The 21,441-nt window shown below is 38.0% G+C and overlaps 2 pseudogenes; both read right to left on the reverse strand.

The window, feature by feature from the left end:
* Positions 1-14,875: 14,875 nt before the first annotated feature.
* LOC149023699 (UDP-glycosyltransferase 73C12 pseudogene) lies at positions 14,876-16,575 on the reverse strand (annotated as a pseudogene).
* Positions 16,576-18,438: 1,863 nt separating this feature from the next.
* LOC149023700 (UDP-glycosyltransferase 73C3 pseudogene) lies at positions 18,439-20,240 on the reverse strand (annotated as a pseudogene).
* Between the last annotated feature and the right edge of the window lie 1,201 nt (positions 20,241-21,441).

Consider the following 21,441-nt stretch of genomic DNA (forward strand, 5'->3'; position numbering starts at 1 on the left):
GTTGAGTGGACTCCATCGTCTTGATGTGTTTGATCTTCGGGAATCTGATTCCCGCCAGCATTTTCTATTCGGGAACGTCCATTATTTCCTCCTCGTCTTGCCATGACTTGAAGATTTGTCGTTCCCACAGACGGCGCCAAACTGATGCGAATCAATTATACTTCTGGATCCGACTGAGCCTCCTCTCGTATCTAGGACAATGAGCCTTGCAAGAAAGGTTAGATGCAGGCTGGCTCGTATGCCGGGTAGCTGCCTCCGATGGCAAATTCAGATGTCGAATAGAGTGAGGTCTCGTGCAAAAGCTACAAAAGATTAAACTCAGAGTGTATTGGATGCTTACCGGAGGGGTATGTCTATGCTTTTTATATTGTAAGTGTTACCTTTTATGTGTTTGGTAAGTTAGCCCGACATGGGCTATTGTTTCTCCTAGGATCATGCTTCCTTGTCATTGGTCCCATTCAATCAGCTGTTGAGTTGACCTTCTATATCAAGGATGATTGCTATATATGTGGCGTATGTTACGCTTTTGGTCATGGATGATCGGCATCTGTCCCGACTAACTAGCATGTGGAGCCCCATCCTGGTCAGACCCGGTCGGGTAGGAATCTTCTGTATCAGATAGCTCTGCCAGTGGATAAAGAATAAAGTAGTAAGTATTTAATCCCAGAGAAAGATTAACATGACAAAATGAAAAGACAGGAAGATGGAAATAGAAGTTGTTACTACCTCTTACCAAGGTAAACTGCTCCAATGTAGAAGCAATGAATCGAACAATCAGTGAAAGACCAACAGATAAGAAGAAGAAATAGAGCTATTAGTATATTCTTTCACAAAAGCATTTATATGCTTCAGCTAAGACATTTAAAAACAACAGAAAGCGAAAGAAACGGAGATTCAAAGTTAGATTATTTATTCTACTCACCTTGTTTCCTTTCTTGTTTGTCCTTCCTTCCTGCAATTGCTATCCCATATATATATGCCCCGTATCTCCCAGTCCAACTATGCCTATTTTATTATATCGACAAAAATAATAATTTATATATTGTTCCAAATGGAGAGGAAGAACATCTGCCAAATCCCCAAACAAAATAAAAATTATACCAGAAGCAGAGCAACTAACCTTGTGAAATTAGATGAGAGCTTTGGCAACAGAGTATTCCGGTTCTCATAGCCTAAGGACGAAGGCACACCAGCTATAGCAGTTCTAGACTCAGAAAGAAGCCTTACAGATAGCAAGAGTGAGTCAAAACAAGGAACGACGAATCTCTGATCTTCTCCTTCAATGAGATTGATTTGCAACTTCAGATTTCCATGGAACTAGAAAAATTGTACTTGAATCTGTGATTGCAACAAGGGAACAGCTAATGGTCCTTCAAGATTTCCTTCGATGTGATCTCCTTCAACTTCTTGTTCTCTTGGGAGGATGTGAAGAAAAAAACTAGGTTCTTTCGTTTAACGCGTGAGGGAGAAATGGTGAGAGAGATGAGCTGCGATTGCGAGAGAAAAAGAGAGAAACTGATTGAGAGATTGCAAGAGAGCAAAAAAAAGGAACTAAGGAGTCCTCTCGTCTTCCAAGAGAAAAAAGGGCGCGCAGGTAACGCGGAGGCAGGGTTGTAAAATTTCACCAGCTTCCGTGGCAGATACATAAAACCGCCAGTAAATATAGAAACTTGGTGGCATTTTTCCTGAAGACCGTTCCGAATCTTCTAATATTTAGCAGCGGTTTATTAGAAAGTGCCACTAATTAGATGATTGTTGGCAGCGGTTTCCCAAAAACCGCCACTAAAGAACGGCTTTTTAAGACAAGGTGGGGTTATTGGAAAATTGGTGACGTTTTAGGTAAAAACCGCCACAAATTTACTGATATTTAGCAGCGGTTTCGTAAAACCGCCACTATTTAAAAATTAAAACATCACCAACGACACATTTTCTTGTAGTGATGATCCCTCAATCTACCTTGCCAAGCTTGTCAAGTTGCATCTCTTTCTACTTGTTATTCCTAGGTTGACACTAAGAAAGGGGTGAATCAGTGCCTTCTAAAATTCTCTTTGATGTGATGGTCAAGATAATCCCTTAGTTATCAATTACACAAGGACACGACCACCACACACCACAACGTGGTTGGGTCTACCAAATAGTTCACCGCACTATGCAATCAAAACACTCAAATATACGCAATGAAAACTAAACTAAAAAGACGAGACACCAAATTTACGTAGTTGGTCCATATTGCCTACATCGACGGAGTAATGCCCTAAATAGAGCTTCGTTTTTTTTTTTTTTTTTTTGATAATAAAGAAAAATGTATTAGTTAATAATGCATAACATCAAAGTCTGCATTTGTGAATGCAGTGATGGATTAATCTACGGTACTAGTCCTGCTTGTAGTTGCAACATTTAGAGCTAGATGGTTAAAGTATTGTAGGAGTGTTGGGGATTTAAAGTTACAAAACGACGCTCCTCGAGCGTTAGATAAAATATTAATAAAGTCTCTTATCATGATCAAAGGCCACGTTGTTGTTTGTGGTTTGGCCAGTCCTTCCAGCGCTTGCTTTTGGTTGCACCAAATCTCTTTGATATCCAAGTTTGTTGATTTTGCCCAACTGATTCCCTTTGTAATTGCGTGAAGTACCACTCCCACCTCGTTTCCTTTGTTCATTTGACTTGTATCCAAAAAAATCACTTTTCTGTTGCAAAATAGCCCCACACTCCATCCTATAATCCCTAGTAGTTCAGTAGATACCCTTGCACATAGAAAAGTATTAGAATCAGTATTTATTACTATTTTGGAGATATCAGAAAGACTTATATTTGGGTTGGGGGTCGTAGTCTGGATATCTCTGTTTGTTGTTTCAGCTAGAGAAGTGGGACATGTGGAGGTCCCTTATCCATTTATCAACATTTCCCAACACATTGTAGGGGTTAGGTCGGCAACCTCTAAAAACCACATTATTCCTTTCTAGCCAGATAAAATAAGTAGTAATAATAAAAATTTGCAGCAACCACTTCCATGCAGTGCTGTCTAGTCTTGTGTCGACTGTTAAGCATTTACACAAGTGCATAATTGAATTTTGGGCCATGTATTCTGTTCTTAGCCCTAAAGGTCCTGCTGCCCAAATTCTCTTGGTCCATTCACATGAAATGAATGTATGCCAGTCGGACTCCGTCTTGTCACCACATAGGTCACATGTAGCCTCCATATTTGACCATTTTGATAATACAGCCTTAAGTGGTAACCCTGCATTCAAGAGACGCCAAAAAAAGACTTTAAACTTTGGGTGTAGTGGTAATTTCCAAAAAAAACCCCACCACTTGGAAAATTCATTTGATTCCGTGGGTAGCGATTGTTTCATCAATGCTTGTCCCGCCAATTTGGCTGAGAACTCGCCATTGGAAGCAATAGTAGAAATCCACGAATCATCTAAATTTGATATAGTAATTTCTGAGGAAATAGTAGCATAATTATTAAGACTGGAAAGATACTCCATGTTCATCTGAATGTTCAGTAGCATTTATGCTACCGTTGTTTCTGAAAACCAGATGGCAGTGTCTGGGTTATCTTTGAAAATGCTCGTATTATTTTGCCTCCATGGATCGAACCAAAACGAAGTATCTCTTCCATTACCCACTGAACTCTTGCACTCACAAAAGTATAAGACCACAACCTCAAACAACTCAATCCTAACAAACAACTATTTGAAAGGTGAAACTTTTCAGATGAGGGAGATTTCAATAGATTATTCACCTTCTTCTTCAACGTTTTCACCAAAATATGCATCCGAGCTTGTTTTCCATACACATCTTGCTTCTTGGCTTCTCCTCCTTGTTTTTCTTAGTCTCCACCAGCCAAAAACTTCAAAAATCCATTTCTATTTTGCTCAAATTCGGGCTTTTAAAGAGGATGAACGTTGATGTAAAAGAACCATTGGATTTCATCTTTTGGGTGAGTCCCAAAAAGAATCTAATCACACAACCGTTGGATAACCACTTTAAAAAGGCAGGTGAGATATGGGCATCAGATCCTTTAAGTGATGTAAGATTAGAGTACCCTTCACCAAATTATTTCAAATGGAATCGTTTCTAATTTTACCTTTAGTCTGCGACACACATGATCATGTTGATCATTATACTTTGCAGTATACCACATTTTTATGCTCTCGACCAACCAAAAAACAAGCAATGGAATCTTTTACGTCTTGGACACTTGAAAACCAAGCACATCAATCTCAACCCTCAAAATTGGATCTTCATCCATGTCCTTCTGATGACCATTAGATTGGTATCATTCAATCTTTCAAAATTTCACTTTCCTCCCTGAGATGTAAAACTTCTTTCACAAAGACCCCCAAACTCTTTAAAAATTATTTTCGAACCCCTAAATGTAGATTACATCACAGAGACCGAATTTCATCACAGAGGCCAAATTTCATCTTATTTCTACATTGCCCAGATTTGCTTCCATGTTGCACAGTCTCATGTGAAACCTCATAACTTCCTTGTTTGATATTGGAATCACAATCCGAAAATTGTGTTGGAAAGAAGACGTTATGAACTACGTTTTCCAGTTGAAGTTGAACCCAGAAAAAAACTGGATAACTACCCAAAACTTCATCCAACATGACCCTTGTGCAGTGACCTGTGAAATCCACCATTCTAAGGAATCTTCACTTCACCCAAAACACTTAAATCTTCTCACAAACGCTTGAAACTATTGTAATAGTGTTAATCACCCTCTAAAATCATAACAAATGCCCAAAGCCTTCTATGGGACATTCACTTCAGTACAAGCCATGTACTCTTAGAACACACTATATTTTAGTTGCTAACAATGACAACACATGAAAATTCTTTTCACTGCTTGTTGATGAGTCTCCTTTGGATTTGCTTGAAACCTTGACACTAGACACACTGCCTATAAAATATATGGTATTGATGTTGTTAAGATATAAGAAACTCCCAATCATAGATCTATATTGAGTTTGATCAACTGAAGGGGACTCATCATTTAAGCTCAACTTGCATCCAACCACCATAGGAGTTCCCACTAGTTTACAATCTTCCATCATGAATTTCTTTAACATTTTCTTGACAAATTTAATTTGAGATATGAATATACCACTGGTTATTTGATTCAATTGTAAATCTAAGAAGTAAGATAACTCTCCAAACATGGACATTTCAAATAATGTCTTCATCTTCCTTGAAAAACCTTGACAGACTTCATCACAGTGACTTCCAAATATGATATCATCCACATACACAACAACTATCAATTTGCTACAATCCTCAGCCATGACATAGAGGTTGTTGTCCACAGTTCCCTTCCTTAAACCCAATTGTAGCAAGTAGGTGTCAAGTCTTGAGTACCAAGGTCTTGGAGCTTGCTTCAAACCATATAATGTTTTCTTAAGCTTGCATACTATAGTTGGATCATCACCTATTTCAAATCCATCTGGTTGCTTTATGTAGACTTCTTCTTCAAACTCACCATTTAGAAATGTTGATTTAACATCCATTTGATAAACTTTAAAACCCTTAAAATTTGCCAAAGCTAGGAACACCCTAATGGATTCCAACCTTGCAACTGGAGCAAAAGTTTCATCAAAATCTATCCCTTATACCTGAGCATATCCCTTACAAACTAATTTAGCCTTGTTAACAACTTGCCCTTCTTCATTCATCTTGTTCATAAATACCCATTTGTTGCCAATACATTCTTATTAGTTGGTCTACGAACTAGTTCCCAAGTGTTATTCTTTTCTTTTGGTCAAGCTCTTCATTCATTTCTTTCACCCAACTTTCATTTTTACAAGCTTCATGAACTAACTAGGGCTCTTCTTGAGATATCAATGAGAAAGTAGTTTTCTTTTTCTTTAACTTCCTTGTTTGTATCCCTTCATCTAGAGTGCCAATGATGATCAGGAGGATGCACTTTTGTCCACCAACTATCCTTGGGTCTTCCATTTCTTTTTGGTTCTCCATCAGGCTCATGTTCATCAGACTCTACTATATGTGGTGTCTCATTTAAAGCTCTTCATTATCTTCAACATTGTTAAATGTAGGGTCCTCAATCAAAAATTTTAGGCTGAGGTAGATTTTCATCTATCTTGACATTTGAACTTTCTACAACCTTCCAAGTCTTTTATTGAAGCACCTGTATACCTTCCTCTTAGAAGAATACCCCAAAAAGATACCTTCATCAGCCCTATCATCAGACTTCCCAAATTTTCTTCCTTTTTCTTGATGAAACATTTGGATCCAAACACTCTAAAATACTTCACAGTTGACTTCCTTCTATACCACATTTCATATGGAGTTTTTGATTCACTTGGTCCGATCATTGATCAGTTTAATATGCGGGCTGAACTGTAGACTCCTTCTCTCCAAAACCTTTTTGATACATTTCTTTCAGAGAGATTGTTCTTGCCATCTCTTGAACAATTCGATTTTTTCTTTCCACCACTCAATTTTGTTGTGTTCTAATAGCTGAATGTTGGATCTTTATGCCATGCTCACTACAAAGTTCTAAAATTGTCTCTATGTATATTCCTTACCTTGATCTGACCTAAACATTTTATAGTCTTCCCTGTTTCATTTTCAACTCTATTCTTGAAAGCTATAAAGTTATCTAGTGCTTGTGTCTTCTATTTTAGAAAGAATACCCAAGTCATTCTTGTGCATTCATCAAAGCATAAAGTACATTTCGCCTCCAATAGCTTCTATTCTCATAGGACCACATAAGTCTATGTGAATTAAATCAAGAGGGTTGCATATGTGATACTCCTTGGGCTTGTAAGTGGCTCTAGTTTACTTCCCCTTTTGACATGGACCACATACATGATTTTTAGGCCTCTTAATCTTTGAAGATCGATCTCTCACAATTTCCCTCATATTGAGCTTGACAAGATTCTTGAAATTTATGTCCCAGCTTCCTGTGCCATAATAGGCTTTCATCCTCTTGACTCACAATGCACCTGTCTTCACTAGCATGTGATAGGATATATAAGTTTTCGGTAGTCCTAGTTCCTTGAGCCACTGTTTTGCCATTCTTTGACTTCTTGATTTTACATCTTTCTTTAGTGAAAAGAACTTTATACCCACCATAACATATTTGGCTTACACTGAGAAGATTGTGTTTGAGTCCACTCACATATAAAATATTATTGGATTTTAACTTTCCTTCATCTAGCCTAACTGAGCCTCTACTTTCAATATTAGCTCCATCATTGTTGCCAAATCTCACTGAGCCACCTTTAACTACATCCAAGCTTGAGAACTTATTCTTTTCACCTATTCTATGTGTAAAAAATCCATTATCAAGATTCAAGGTGTCTCACCACTATGGGCTTTAAAGCTATCTGAACTACCAAGCAATTTGTCTTTTCTTTTTGTCCTTTCTCAACCCAAATTGCTTTATCTGATATCACTAATAGGTTTTCTAGACTTTCTTTGAATTGTTTGTGCATGAATTTGAGTTTGCTTCTGCAAAAGGGTTCTCTTCTTTATGAAGGAAAAACAGTCCAACAATATCTAATATGTCCAATTTGAAACACCTGAAGCACTCTATTTCAACCTTAGCCAATGGTGCGAATCTATTAATGTTGTTGAATACCACATCCCTATTCGTTTTCTGCAATTTGCCACCTGTATCCAAAGTTGTTGCATCCATAACAATATCCATTAAAGCCTTGACCTTTATTTTTTTATGATAAACTCTAGTATAGTCATCTTTACCAATTTTTTGATTAATCTTGCCAACATATGGTGTGAGATCCCACCTAACCCTAACCTTGTTGTTGTACCAAATGTATACATACCATATGCATTGTTCGATTTATTCTCTGCCGTATGAATTACCTAGTTTCGTTTGGTAGAAGTTTATCCCAAAGCTAATCTATTCTCTCCATGATTTCTTCTTGTGCCTTACATTCCCTTTGATAGGAGGATGATCTTAAATCATTCCCATGACTAATCCTTCTATCCCTTCTGTTCTAGAGTGGATCTCCATACACTCTATAACCTTGTAAATTCTCCACATGATGATTTCGAAGAGAAATCAAGTGTGATCTTCATGATTTATTATTCCTTCTAATTGTTTCAAGACTTCAAGCTTTTCATCTCCTATTCTTCAATCAAAGATTTGTAATATCTCTTGTGTTGTATTGATCTACTCTTGCTATGATTATTCTTTGAGATTGAGATTATGAAGAAGATGCCGCATCCGCAACAAGATCCGCAACCATCCCACAACTCCTTTCATCTAAGGTATGATCTTCATATTGATCTTCGCCATGATCCTTGTGAAATCTTCATGAAGCCATGATCATACTCGATTTGATTTCAAAGCATGTCGGATATATTCCATGTTTCCTTACAAAAGACTTATTGTCATTTGTTTCGGATGACTTTGGGGAGATGAAAGTCAAGATAAAAGCGATGTATCTCCATCTCTTGGGAAGCCAAGTACTCTCCCAATTTCGAGGACGAAATTATTTTAAGGGGGGGAGAATGTGAAATTCAGCCCAAACCTAGCCAAGACACCCTATCTATTTTGGATGAAGAAAGGTTAGTTTAATGTTACATCTTGAAGTTGGACCTTGATTTCAGTGTTCTATCTCCTTCTTCTCTCTTTTCTTCTTCTTATGTTCTATCTTGATGTTTTGATTATGGAGAAGGTGTTACACTACTATAACTACCTATTCTCTAATCTCCTTATGTCTTAGAGTGAACTCCCAATCACTCTATGCATTCCTTGAAACCACATGGTGAATCTCCTCAATTCTTCACTGATTTTGGTTGAGTTTTGGACAGCAGGATCATTCTACTGTAGCTTCTTTTCTAATTAATGTTTAACATGTTTGATCTTAGCCTTACTGTTGTTCTAATGTATTTCATCTCTTTGAATCAATTCCCGTTTCTTTCTAGTCATTTTAGCCTTCTATGTTGACCATTGATATAAGCATTCTAGTAAGTTTCTATTTTTGATTCATCTCATTCTAGGATTAGTATTCTTTTGATTTTCTATTTAGTTATTCTTGCCTCTGATATGTTCTTGATATTCCATTAGAGAGAAGCCTTGTTCTCTCTAATTCTTCCCTTGAATCCATGGTGAGTTTGCTATGAGAACCATGTTGTTTCCTTATTTAGATTAATATTCTTCAGTCTTAGATCTATTTTTCTTGAAGATCTATGCATGCTTTTCATGATTTCTTTATCACAATCAATGATCCATCATCCTATCGTTCTTGTCCATGATTTTTACTATGAATTCTTCAAGAACCATGATTAATCTAATTATGGTAACTTTTGTTTCCTAATTTGTAACTTGAAGACTTGATTTGATTAGTGTTTTGAAGTCCTCTATATACTAGGATACTATCATAGTAGTTTCCCCCTTGTTTGGTACCCTTTTGAACCACCAAATTCTGTTATATATTCTAAAAACTCTGATTTTGTAGGCCACTGTCTCTGTTGGTCGACTGAGACAGTAGACCAATCCAATCGACCAATGAGTACAGAACTCGATTTGGTCTGTTTGGATGTTTTGATATCTTTCCTTCTAGGTTTCTTTCCTAATATGATATATATACTTGTTTAGGACCTTCTTGCCAAGTTTGGGAAGATTCTCCTTGATCCTTGGAGATTCTCTTCAAGTTATATAAGGTAAGGATGGTTACTTCTATAATAGCATAGATTGTGTGATTTTAGTTTCTATATTAGAATCTTTGGATTTGTTACCATAATTAGATTCTTTTATGAATATATTACTGCTGTATTTACTTCAATTACAGTAGCATTATTTACTTGCTTTCTTTAGTTTATGAAAGTCTTTATTTGTCACCCGTATATGAGATGAATCTTATTATGGTATATTTTCTATATCTCGTAAATGTGTATGATATGATTGATTTGTGATTGTGATTGATTAAGTATGGTTCGGGAAGGAGAGGTGTCCTTTTAACACTCGTCCTTGGACAACTACGGGAATATTATGGGATGTTTCCGGAGATGCCCTCTGGACACCTTCCTAAACCGTTGGATGACATATTTAGGACTGTCTAGTAGTGTTTGGCTAGGATGTCCCGTTATGTGAGACCCTAATCGGAGGGGTATTGAGACCGAACGACCCGTGGTAGCAATGGGGATTCATGGGCGCTCAAGACCGGTAACCAACCCGTGAGAGGACAGGAATCACATTGTGGGGATCATTTATTGGTAGGGTTGCATATGGTTAGACTTGGGCTCACGGGCGTTTAAGACCGGTAACCAACCCGTGAGAGGACGTGAGAGCTTCCGCTTACCATATGTGGATAACCAGGAGGGTTGATGAGTCCGTAGTCGGGGACTATGAGGACTCTAGTGTGAAGGATACCGGAAAGGATCGCCGGGGCGAGGAATGGACGTATCTAGATCTGACTTGATATAACTAAGTAGAAGACTTGCATTTGGCTAGGCTTTACCCGACATGCGCCGGTACTTAGACCAATGGTGATGTGAGAGAGCGGTGACCTATACCCCCAGCCATGGAATGTCCCGAGGGATGCCGGACCCACTACCAAAGGCATTGTGTGATGAGACCTTCCCAAAGAAGTATGGTGCTATGACTTAAAGCAGGCCAATAGAGACCAGATACATAGAGTTAAATTCATACATTCATTGTTTGTCTCATACCATAGCATTATGTTGTTTTGAAATCCGCCATTTATGTTATTATGGATTTAAGCGCCTTCGGGTTTCTTTCAAAACTCACTCCTTTTGTACCATATCTTTTGTTAGACTTCTCAGGTTTGAAATATGATGACGGTCCATATAAGGAAGGGCAAGGTGAAGAAGATGAAGACGAAGATGAAGAAGAGCCGAGAAGATGTGGATTAGATTTTCTTGTTTCTTTTAGACTTATCTTTACTTTACTTGTATTAGCTTAGAGCTTTACTAGATTTGATCTACCTTCCGCATATGTTGTGGAGTATATTCGCTATACTCTACAGTTGTCTTTTGATTTGGTATCATGTTTTGCACTGATATTCTTAGTGATTCTTTTGAGATCTTTTCTTGAATTTTATTATTAACTTATTAGAATACAATGATTTGTTCTTGCTTTTGATTTGTTATTGTGCTAAATGGATATGATCGTTCCTAAACTTGATCTTTTGGGCTGTGGATCACACTCTCGGGTATGCCAATTAGGGTACTGGCTGGGAGGATGTGACATATGGATTCTTTTGTTGCTTCTCATCAACGCTCATTAGATTTGTTGCAATTCCACTTCCTTTGGTCTTTACTGCATTTGAACATTCCCCTTGAGAATACCCAAGTCAAATTTTGATATGAGGTGATCTCTGAATGCTCAAAAGCTCATCTGGCATATTGTCTCGCCCAAAGAAAATCACTTGATCTTTGACTTCCTTGTCTTTGGAGTTCAACATAACTAGAATAGATGATGTGGCAGCTTTGAAATAATTTCTCTTTTGTTCTACTTCAAGCTCAAATCTTAACTTTTCAATTTCTTCCTCAAGTTCTTCACACTCTTTACTGAGAGAGGCAAGATGATGAATCATTTATAACATGCTCTAATTCAATTATTGTGACTGTCAATTATTTTATTGTTGTCGCTAACTTTTCAAGTTGATTCTTCATTTCCTTATTTTTCTTTCTTTCATTTTTTAGATCAAGCAAGGCCGAGTACAATTCACCAACATAATCAATTTCACATTCAGTGTCTTCATCATCATCAAACTTTTCTTTAGTTTGAGGTGATTCATCATCTTCAATAGCCACAAATAGAACTTCAGCAGTTGATTCATTGTCTTCATCTGATTTTTCTTTAGAAGAGTAGCATTCTTACTTAGTCAAAAGATTTTTCTTCTTGAAATGGCTTTTCTTTTTCTTTGGTAAGAAATTTTTCTTTCCCTTTCTATCATTGTTCTCTTCCTCTTCATCTTCTAATTCATCTATTTTTCCTCTCTTAGGACATTTAGAGGCAAAGTGTCTTATTCCACCACAGCTGAAGCACTTCAAAAGTGATTTTCCTTTGTATTTACTTGTTCTTTTCTTGAACTTTGTAGCTAAGTAAGCTACTAGTTCATCATCATAGTCTTCAAATTCTTTTTCTTCTTCAACCTTTACCTTGTTCATTGCATTGAATCCTGCTTCTTTCTCTATGAACTTGCCTTTTTCAATTCTCATCTCATAAGTCTTAAGTGTTCTATATACTTCATCAAGAGTGATTGTATCCAAGTCTTTGGATTCTTCAATGGCTGAGACTTTAGAGTCATATTTGGATAAAACAGATCAAAGAATCTTTTGACATATCACAGAATTTTCAATTTTTTCTCCAACTCCCCTGATGGAGTTCACAACTTCATTTACTCTGATCATATAGTTGTCTATGTCTTCTTCTTTAGTCATTTTGAGACTTTCAAATTTTGCTCTAAAGATTTGCAGTTTTGCTTTCTTAACTTTGGCTTCTCCTTCATAGATGCTTATCAACATGTCCCATACTTCTTTAATTATATCACAACCCATTACTTTAACCAAAGACATAATAGCATTTAGTGCCCTAAGATTGTGTGCATAAGCCTTTTACTCATTATCTTGTAAATGGAGCTATTGGTTCCTCATAACCATTAATTATTGATTGCCATACATCATACCCCAGTGACTTAATGTGTATCTACATTCTTCTTTTCCAAAAAAACAAATCATGTACCATCAAAGATAGAAACTTTCCCAAAGTCTTTTGAGCTTCCTTCACTTGTAGCCATTTTTAAAACCTCTTTGATCAGATCCTGAAGTGGTTAAACTTTTCTCCAAAGGAACCACACTCTGATTCCAATTGTTATTTCCAAGTTGACATTAAGAGGGGAGGGTGAATCAATGTCTTCTGAAATTCTCTTTGATGTGATGGTCAATATAATCCTGTAATTATCAATTACACAAGGGCACATCCACCACACACCACAATGTGGCTAGGTCTACCAGACCCTGCACCATCACTCTGCAATCAAAACACTCCAATGTATACAATAAAAAATAAACTAGAAACACGAGACACCAAATTTACGTAGTTCAACCAGATTGCCTAAATCCACAATAATGCCCTAAATAGAGCTTTGTATTTACTCAATACTTTCCAGCTAAAATTTTGATCAATATAATGATCAATGAGTACCAACTCTTAATGCATTGAAAAACATGGAGCACCCACTCTAGTATTTACTCTTACACCCACAAAAGTATAAAACCACAACCTCAAACAACTCAACCCTAACAAGCAACTACTTGAAAGGTGAAACTTTTCAGAGAGGGAGATTACAATAGATTACTCACCTTCTTCTTCAACGTTTTCACCAAAACACGCATCCGAGCATGTTCTCCATACCCATCTTGCTTCTTGGCTTCTCCCCCTTATTTTTCTTAGTATCCATAAGCCAAAAACCCGCTTTCTGTTTCTCTCAAATTCGGGTTTTTAAAGAGGATGAACGTTGATGTACAAGAACCGTTGGATTTTATCTTCTAGGCGAGTCCCAAAAATAATCTAGTCACACAACCATTGGATAACCACTTTAAAAAGGCAGGTGAGATATGGGCATCAGATCCTTTAAGTGATGTAAGATTAGAATACCTTCACCAGATTATTTCAAATGGAATCGTTTCTAATATTACCTTTAGTCTGCGACACACATGATCATGTTGATCATTATACTTTGCAGTGCACCACATTTTCATGCTCTCGACCAACCAAAAAACACGCAATGGAATCTTTTACGTCTTGGACACTTGAAAACCAAGCACATCAATCTCAACCCTCAAAATTGGATCTTCATCCTTGTCCTTCTAATGACGATTAGATTGATATCATTCAATTTCCAAAATTACACTTTCCTCCCTGATATGAAAACTTCTTTCACAAAGACCCCCAAACTCTTTAAAAAATTATTTTCGAACCCCTAAATGTAGATTACATCATTGAGACCAAATTTCATCACTAAAGCCAAATTTCATCTTATTTCTACATTGCCCTGACGGAGAGCACTTTGTGCTTCCCGGAAGCTTGCCGACCACAAATACAAGGGGCACAGGGTACCACTGAGGATCCCACCCCTCTTAAATTTTTTATTATTTTTCATCTATGTCCCACCTAATTTTGGAGTGTGGATCATCTCCCCTGACGAGGAGTACTCCATGCTCCCTTGACGGCGTTAGAACAACAAATTATGTGGGGCCCACAAGTAAAAAAAATAAACCCCATCACCTAATCCTATGCACCCCATGTAATTCGTGGTCAACAACCGTCGGGGGAGCACAAAGTGCTCCTTATCAGGGAGAGGATCCAGACTCCTGATTTTGTGGTTGAAAATTGTAAGGGGAACACTTTGAGCTCTCTATCGGTGCAAATGATCCAACTTCTCAGACAAGGGCAGTGAATACCATAGTTTTGCTGTTTTTTTTAAAGTCTTGTGATATTAAACATTTGCTTCCTTGTCCTCATACCTCTGACCAAAATGACTGTAGAAAGAAAGCATCAACATGTTGTTGATATGGGACTTCCAATGCTGGCCCTTTAGGGTTGCTTTGTAATTAAGTTCTGGTCCTTCCTTTTCAAACTGTTGCATTCATCATTGTTACCTACTGATGTACATGATTTTAATTATCCATTTACTGTTCTTGACGGTCATGAACCTGATCACAGTTTCTTGAAAGTGTTTGGTTGTGCTTGCTGTCCACTGTTAGGCTCTATATATAACAAACACCAGATGGCATTTAGGTCTGCTCAGTGTGTTTTTGTGGGGTATATTTTACAGCACAAGGGGTCATGTTAAATACACGCTTGCACAAAACTTCAAAATTCTTTATTATTCTCTAGCCACAAAAATACATAGGAAGTTTCGAGACCCAAAAGGAACCCAAAAAATTAAAAGTCTTTGTTTTGACATCAAGTAAGTTTACTATTCTCCTCGATCGATTGTCTTTGAATGTTTCTCTACAACACTTTTCTTGATATCTTGAATAAAGCCTAAGATGTTGAGATGAGAAGAACCCCCTTCTTCAACTGCTCCTTTTGCTATCTTCCCAAATTCTCTAGCTTTCCTCCTTACAACTTCTCCTTCTTCACCTTCCATCAAAATCCTGATTGCCTTCTCAATGTCTTCTCCTTTCACATACACCCCAAGTTTCTCACCTTCTCCAATCGGACAAGAGACCTCCACACCAACCCTTACTCCAATCCCCAAGATCTGCACGATTAGCTTCTCGTTATAGAACTGATCTGCAAAAAAGGGCCATGTTATCATAGGCAAACCTGCAGTCACCCCTTCCACTGTCGAATTCCAACCACAGTGTGTTACAAACGCTCCCACCGCCTTGTGTGACAAGATCAGCACTTGTGGCGCCCATCCCTTGATCAAGAGCCCTCTTCCTTTGACCCTCTCTTCAAAATTTTCTTCTGATAACCATCTCTCCAACTCTGCTGATGGTTTATTGTTGTTTCCTTGTCTGATCACCCACACAAATGGGTGATTTGATCTCTCCAATGCTAACCCAATCTCTATCAATTGTGAAGTACCCAAAGGACATAAGCTCCCAAAACAAACGTAAATGACAGATTCTACTTCTTTGGAATCCAACCACTCCAAGCATTTGTCCTCAGCAATGGCTGCTTTATTTCCTCTTTCACCCTTCGCTGAGGCTTCTTTGTTGTACTGTGAAACAGGACCAACACACCAAACTTTCTTCCCCATGAGTTTCTGGTAACCATCCACATAACAAGTTTCCAATTCATAGAAACTATTAACCAGCAAACCGTCTGAAGTTCTCTCAGACTCTCTAACTTGTTCTCTGACTTCTCGTCTTTCGGGTTCATCATCACGAACACTTCCCATTAGCTGATCCTTTGTTAGCTCGATTCGATGAGGCATGCCTGGAACCACAAATGGCTCCGAATCAGACTCGACACTCTCATGTGGCTTGTAAAGGAGTAAGTTTTGATTACACAGTAGAGTGAAGCAACACATTCCATTGAAGAAAATCCTCGGAATTCCAAATTTCAGAGCTGTCTGAGATGTCCATGGATGACCCATGTCAGAGATTAAGCAACTTGGTTGTGGCTTCGTTTCCTGAAGAAATTTCTCTAAGCCTGGTTGGAGCATGCTGCAAGCACGAAAGAAGTTTTTCAACAATGCTCTTGAGGGAACATGATCGAGATTCTCACACCCCTCTGGTAACCCAAATTCAGTGGAAGGGAAATGAAGTTGGAGAAATTGGATTCGAAAGCCAGAATCAACAGCACGGTCGACGATGGATTTGAATCGAAAAGCGTTAAGAGGGGTAGTGACGATGGTAATGGTGACGCCTTGCTGGGCTAGTAATCTTGCTATGTCCATCATTGGAATCATATGACCTTGAGCCAAAAAAGGAACGAGGATGAAGTGAAGCTCATGGGTTTCAAGAGAAAAATCATCGAGGAGAGCCATGAGAACTGGGAATTTCAGAATCTACAAGACAAGATGAAACAGAGCGGTTTCAGACCAATCTTATATGAAACAGACAGCAGCTGCAGACGAGAAAGACATGTGACTATCATCAACGTAAGAGCTTACGTTCCTCGACAAATCGTCATCGACTAATGGCTGTGTTTGACCCGTTGAAATCAACAGATATGGCTGTCAAATAAACACGTTTATGCGCCATTAGTTAGTTTTATTGGTCAACAATCAAGATTTGAGTAGTTTTTATTTTTATTTTTTGGTGTTGGATTATAGTAGTTTAATGTCAACATTGTAGAGTCTGACACGTTTTAATTTTCTTCTGATCTAATTATAGTTTGGCTCAAAAACAAGTTTTGGTTGTAGTTCAAATCGAATACTCCAGTTAAGCTAAGGTCTTGCATAAAAAAGTTAGGCTCATTTTTATTTGGTTGTATTGATTTACCTGGCTTGCTCCCAAGACTGATATCCCCATCATCCAGAGGTGCCAATGGCATGTTTTTTTTTTTTTTTTTTTCTCTACGGAATTTACTTCAGTTTTAAAGAAATCAAACCAAGACTTTTAAGGGTTTTTTTTTTCCTTTTCAACTTAGTTTTGATTTTAGTTCTGTTTCAATTTTTGTGTTAATTCGACACAGTACAACTTAAAACCAAGGTTTTAGGGGTTGATTCTAGGTAAAGACTAGATTAGTGTTCATGGGTTAAGTTTCCATTCAAGTTGGATTCAAGCTAATCTTGTAATTTTTATGCATCAATATTGATTAGTCAAGCTCATCTACCTCCTGATGTGATGTGCATATTGGTTTGACGACTTTGGTCTCATCATTTGGGTCGGCCAATAGTTCATTGTCAACACAGATTGAACCAAACCATGTTCACCTTTTGCGCTCAAATCTCGGTTAATCCACTCATAATCTCTTTATTTTCGGTTTTTTTTTTCTTTTTCTTTTTAAGGGGAGGGGATTCATTCATAATAGGAGCAAATCAAATTATAAAGCAGTAAACCAATTTAGCATGTGAAGCTGCATACACAAAAAAGAATTTTAAATAGAACTGAGGTAAACACGTAAGCAATGATGTCACTAATGATGAACTTACGTCTTTAGCAAGTCTAGATCACCACTATATCAAGGAAGAACAATGTGTTTTTCTAACTTTTTTTTATCACACAATAGTTAATAATGTCCACTTATAAAAATTGAAAGAAATAAAAAATAAAAATCACAGTGGATCTCACATAATCCCACCTCTTATTGTGTGCTTCAAAAACATCAAGAGAGTACATTGTTCTCCCCATCAATGTCAACTAAGACTAGCTAGCTCATGGCTGAATCACGAAACTCTTTGAGTGGGCCCCTCCAAGAATAGGATCCGAAGTTGGGATCTACATCCTCTGTAATTCCATTCCCTACAATTCCCTCCTAGGATTGTGTCATGTGACATTAAGTAAATCCAACGGTCATGATGTGATGTGATTATTGGTTTGACAACTTCGGTCTCATCATTTGGGTTGACCAATAATTCTTTGTTGACACAAATTGAACCAAACCGTGTTCATCTCTTGAGTTCAAATCTGGTTAACCCACTCATAATCTCTTTATTTTTTACTTTCTTTTTTTTTGGGAAGGAGGGGACCCATTGATAATAGAAGGACAAATCAAATTATAAAGCAGTAAGTCAATTTAGCATGTGAAAGTGTGTTAATGTAAATAAATATCTACATGACAAAAGGAATTTAAAATATAACTCAGGTAAACAGGTAAGCGATGATGTCACTAATGATCAACTTACGTCTTCAGTGAGTCGTTGAGAAAGAACAATGTGTTTTTCCAACGTTTTTTCACTGCACAATAATGATTAGGCTCACCTATAAATATTGAAATAAATAAAAGGTAGGAATCTCAGTGGGTCTCACGTTATCCTTTTTTTTTTTTTTTTTTTTTTTTTGTAGAAGTCTCAGGTGATCCCACTCACCCGTATTGTGTGGTTCAAAAACATTAGGAGAATACATTGTTCTTCCGTCAATGTCAACTAAGATTAGCTCATGGCTCAATCATGAAACTCTTTGAGTGAGCCCCTCCAAGGATAGGATCCAACTCGCATTCCAAATTTTATTCAACTATGTCTTGAAGTAGGTCTTATTACATAACTCCGAAAAATATAACCCTCTTTAGTTTCAGTTCAGATCAAGTCAACTCTCCTCTTTCATACATTGTTTCTGCACAACCCTTTGCTTCATATCTTCAATAAAGAGTGAGATGTTGAGATGAGAAGAACCCCCTTTTTGAACTGCTTTATTTGCCATTTCTTTGACCTCTCTCATCTTCTTCTTTACCTGCTCCCCTTTTTCTCCAGCATTCATCAGAATCCCAATTGCATTCTCAACCTCTTCTCCTTTCACATACACCCCTAGTTTCTCACCTTCTCCAATATAACAAGAGACCTCCACACCAATCCTTACTCCAACGCCCAAAAGCTGCACGATAAGCTTCTCATTATAGAATTGATCTCCTAGCATGGGCCATGTTATCATAGGCACACCTGCACTCACCGCTTCTAGGGTTGAATTCCACCCACAATGTGTTAAAAACACCCCCACTGCCCAGTGCGACAAGATCAGCACCTGTGGCGCCCATCCCTTAATCAAGAGCCCTCTCCCTTTGACCCTTTCTTCAAAATTTTCTTCTGACAACCATCTCTCCAACTCTTCTGATGGTTTATTGTTGTTTCCTTGCCTGATCACCCACACAAATGGGTGATTTGATCTCTCCAACGCTAACCCAATCTCTATCAATTGTGAAGTACCCAAGGGACACAAGCTCCCAAAACAAACGTAAATGACAGACTCTGCCTCTTTAGAATCCAACCACTGCAAGCACCTGTCCTCAGCAATGGCAGCTTTATTCCCTCTTTCTGCCTTATCTACCGCATCCTTGTCGTAGAGTGAAACAGGACCAACACACCAAGCTTTCTTCCCCATTAACTTTTGATACCCATCCACATAACTAGTTTCTAATTCATAAAAACTGTTGATCACTACTCCATCTGATGTTAGTTCAAGCTCTCTAACTTGTTCTCTGAATTCTTGAAAACCTGGTTCATCGTCACGGACAAATCCCATTATCTGAGCCTTTGTTAGCTCGATTCGATGAGGCATGCCTGGAACCACAAACAGCTCGGAACTGGATCTGATACTTGTGTGTGGCTTGAAACGGAGTAAGTTTTGATTGCAAAAAAGACTGAAACCTGACATACCATTAAAGTAGAACCTTGGAATCCCGAACTTCTTAGAAGTATGAGATGCCCATGGATGACCCATATCGGAGATTATACAGCTTGGATATGGTTCCATTTCTGGAATAAATTGTTCCAAGGCTGGTTGAAGCGTCCTTGTAGCGTCAAAGAAGTTCTTCGTTAGTGCTTTTGTGGGAACATGATCGATATTCTCACACCCATCTGGTAATCCAAATTCTGTAGCTGGGAAACGAAGTTGAAGAAGTCTGATTTGCAGACCAGATTCAGAGGCTCGATCGAGGGTGGATTTAAATCGCAAAGCGTTGACTGGGGTAGTGACGATGGTGATGGTGACACCTTGTTGAGCTAGCAATCTTGCAATGTCTATCATGGGAATCATATGGCCCTGAGCCATGAAAGGAATAAGAACAAAGTGAAGCTCGTGGTTATCTGGGGAAGCCATGGGAGCTGTAGCAAGGGTAGTAAGGTCCGGCGTTAATGGTGATTTGCTATGTAACAGTGTCTCTGCCTCTCTGGTAGAGCATTTGAGGATCGCCGCTTCGAACAAAGCCACGAGACATGCTATTTGATACGATGCAGGTACCGGGGCCCACCGACTGGTGGCTTTGCGGAATCATGAGCTGGAAGTTCGAAGTTACGTAAGTGCTCACATCACTTTGACTACTGGTCTTTTTATTTTTTATTGTTTTATTTTTTTTATTTTCCTCCTTTCCTGGCTGAGAAGAGATTCTTTGTGTATGTAATCCATCCATCTTTTCAATGAAATGTGCAATTGCATCCTTAGAGTCCGGATCAGCTATTAGAGGTTGGGTGATGGGTTTTTTTTTTTTTTTTTTTTTATTTTTTACCTGTGCTCCCCTAATTTTGTTTGAATTGGATCAAGACTTCCAATTGAATGAATAAAAGATCCATGGATGAAGATAGAAAAGTTTATTTCTAATCAGTAACTAAATCTTCCATTTTTTTGTTTGTAGAGAGGAGATTGAAGCCAAATAGCTATTAAACGATGACTTTAATTTACTAGAGTTATCGACATATTTTTTCAGCTCGGGGAGAGGAAATGCTTTTCCTCAAGATTCTCTCAACTAGAAGTAGAAATAGAGAACGGAGTAACTAGAAGTAGAAGGATTGTTCTAATCTAGAAGGATCATCTAGAAAGCGAGTTGTTTTGGATGCATTCAGACAGAAAAGCTAACATAGATGTTATGGAAATAAATTTTTTTTTCAAATTTCATTCACGCCTTAGATCAAGGAATCTGTCTTTTGAGTACAGGTGTAAAGAAGAAAGCTCTCCATTCCACAGCAGGACTTGGTAGTCAATGATAGTCCTTGATTCCTTCGCTAACCCGAGCAAAGCACCTTCCTTCAACACCCCTTGCTGCTCTCGCTGCACCATCTGTTGCCCGCTGCTTGGCTTGCTCTCTGGCTATCGGGCTATGCTTGCGAGTGCAATTTGGGGTTAGAAACCTAAGTCAGATGAGGTGATGATCCAAATTTGCATCCTTACACCAGATTGCTAATGCGACAATCAACTACATGAATGTGTTTGACATTTTGGCCCTAATTCTGATCTTCATGCTAATCTGATTACCCACTATTGATTAGTGTTTTTTAGTTAAGGGTGCATAATGGATTTTTTTTTTTAATTTATTATAAGAGAGGTGTAACATGGTCGAGGTGGGGGGGTTAGCCATTTAAAACC

The sequence above is a fragment of the Hakea prostrata genome, chromosome 2 (assembly GCF_041222555.1).
Source record: "Hakea prostrata isolate BN-2017 chromosome 2, UWA_Hpros_2, whole genome shotgun sequence".
In the NCBI taxonomy this organism is placed as follows: domain Eukaryota; kingdom Viridiplantae; phylum Streptophyta; class Magnoliopsida; order Proteales; family Proteaceae; genus Hakea; species Hakea prostrata.